Consider the following 3,122-nt stretch of genomic DNA (forward strand, 5'->3'; position numbering starts at 1 on the left):
TGCATCTTCTAACGTACGAGTACAATCGATTGATTGTCTTGAGATCGTGAGAGTTCTCCGATAGGCAAGATAAAGAAGTCACAAACATCTTCGTCTCACTGTTTGTGATTCCTCGACAATCCGATTGTGTAGTCAAAAAGGATTGTAGAGAGGTGATTGATTAATCTAGGCTGTTTTTCGGGAATATAAGTCCGTATTATCAATTGGTTCATGTTACCTTGATTTTATATATAAAGACGGAACAAAACCTAGGGTTTATCTGTGGGAGATAGATTTATCCTTTCGATAGACTTTTCTGTGTGAGACAGATTCATTTATTGTCAAGTCTGTGATTTTGGGTTTCAGCAACTCTTAGTTGTGGGTGAGACCAGCTAAGGGAATCAAGTACGCAGTGTCCTACTGGGATCAGAGGCGTAGGAGTACAACTGTACCTTGTATCAGTGGGAGATTGGTAGGGGATCAACTATAGATCAGTCTGAAGTTAGTTTGCAGTAGGCTAGTGTCTGTAGCGGCTTAATACAATGTGTATTCAATATGGACTAGGTCCTGGGGTTTTTCTGCATTTGCGGTTTCCTCGTTAACAAAACTTCTGGTGTATGTGTTATTTCTTTTCCGCATTATATTTATATAATAGAAATAATACAGGTTGTGCGTTCGTGATCATCAATTGGAAATCCAACCTTTGGTTGTTGATTGATATTGATTGATCCTTGTACATTGGTCTTTGGTACCGTCCAAGTTATCTCTCTTTGATAAAGACTCGCAGATTTCTATTTTCTTGAGTAAAGATCAAAACGAGAGATTGAGATAATAACTCCTTGAGATGCTTTTTATCTAGATTGAGTCTGAAAGTATTTCGGAGTTAGTCCATACAGATTGCTAAGCGAAATATTGGGTGGTGTTGTTAGATCCCCGCTTTTTCAATTGGTATCAGAGCAGGCCAACACATTAAAGACCTCATCAGTTTGTGTTTGTAGCGATCTGACTCTATGGATTTTAAAGTCTCAATTAACGCTTCACCAGGTTTGAAAAACAACCGTAAGAAAAGGTCTGACAAACTGATATCTCTTCAAAAAGGATTGGATGAACAAATCCGGATCAACTATGATCTTGTTGCTGAAGTTGCAATTCTTAAGGATTTGATATCCGGAAATACTTCCCTTAAGAGGTTGAAAAATCTCAGTTGTTCCTCTCTTATGAAAAGTCATAAGTCAGATAGTAATCAACGACAGGATGTTGAGAAAACTGATATGACAAGGAACCAGTCAGACAATCTTCAAAGCATGGGCTCATGTTACAATCCATCCGATCATATGCAACAAGTTTGTATGTCCTTTCAAAAAAGCCTTAATGTTGCAAGTAATCTTTGTAAGAAAGCTAAACAATTGTATGACTCTCTAAAAGTTCATACAACCCTACCAGGAAACTCTAAATCGAGAAGTACTAGTAGTATGGGTGCCTTTCCTTAATATCTACATCTCCTTTTCAATGATTTCTTGATAGTGGATGTAGTCGACATATGACAGGAGATCTCACTTGGTTTGTATCGTCGGTTGACTACGAAGGAGGTTCTGTAACGTTCGGAGATGGAAGCTGTTGCTACATTAGCAAAAAGGGAACGATCAAGCTACCCGGTGTTCCAGAAATCCATGATGTGGTATACGTTAAAGGTATGACTGCTAATCTTCTTTCTATTAGTCAAATTTGCGACAAGGGCCATCGAGTTGTCTTCAATGCGAATGGATGTGACATTGTTGACAAATCCGGGAAGGTAATCTTTCAAGGAACTCGTGGTAAAAACAACTATCATCTTCTTGATACTAAGTTTAGCAACCGCTACAATTTGACTAAGGTGGAATCTACACATCTTTGACATGAGCGTTTTGGTCACATCAATTATCGCCTTCTAACTAAGATCATTAACAAAGAACTTGTTAGAGGCATTCCCAAAATCAAATGCAAAGATTGAAGGTGTATGTGGTGCCTGTCAAAAGGGGAAGCAAACGAAAGTTCACCACAAATCATCACGAGATATTCTCACTAAAGCTCCACTTGATTTAATTAATATGGACCTCTTCGGACCAATTCAACAACCCACTGTTGCCGGTAAGAAGTATGCTTTAGTTATGGTAGATGATTACACCAGATTCACTTGGGTTGCATTCCTATCTCATAAGAATGAAACCCTGAGTGAATTCAAGATTATTGTTAAAAGGATCCAGAACGAACAAGGTCGCAAACTAAAGAAAATTAGGAGCGATTGTGGCACCGAATTCAAAGACACCAAGGTATTTGAGTTCTGTGACGAACTGGGGATCATTCAACAATACTCATCACCAATTACTCCTCAAGCTAATGGAGTTGCTGAAAGAAAGAATAGGAACATTTAGGAAATGGCCAGGGTAATGCTCCACAACAAAAACTTACCTTTAAGATTTTGGGAAGAAGCTGTCTTCACAGCATGCTACTTGATCAACCGTGTGTATTTGCGGTCTAAAACCCTTAACACTCCTTATGAGTTATGGTATGGAAGGAAACCCAACCTACACTATCTCAGAGTTTTTGGAAGTAAGTGCTATATTCTGAAAGATCGAGAACAGAAAGGGAAATTCGACACCAAAAGTGACGAAGGTATCTTTCTAGGCTACGCGTCTGATAGTCGTGGTTTTCGAGTTTTTAATCTCAGAACTCAAGTCATGATGGAATCTTCTAATGTTATCATCGACGACATTGGTAACTTTCATCAAGATAGTCCTCCTGCTGAATTGCCTCCAACAGAGATAATTGAGAAAGTCAAAGAAATTCCAGAATCAGTTGAAGTTATCCCAACTGTTACTGATCCTGACATTTCTAGTGGCGAGGAGAAGAGCACTGATCAATCCATTCCTGATGAACGTGTACGTTTTCCTCCACGACACCTTTGGGTTCAAAGGGATCATGACCCCAACAACATTATTAGGGGAAGGGATTCTACAGCCAAAACAAGAGGTCAACTTCAAAATATATGCAATTTTGGTTGTTATCTTTCGCAGGTGGAACCAAGGAATATTGATGAAGCTATGAAAGATCCTTTTTGGGTAAATGCAATGCATGAAGAGTTAAATCAATTTGAAATACAAGAT

This window comes from Papaver somniferum, chromosome 2, assembly GCF_003573695.1.
Source record: "Papaver somniferum cultivar HN1 chromosome 2, ASM357369v1, whole genome shotgun sequence".
NCBI classification, from domain to species: domain Eukaryota; kingdom Viridiplantae; phylum Streptophyta; class Magnoliopsida; order Ranunculales; family Papaveraceae; genus Papaver; species Papaver somniferum.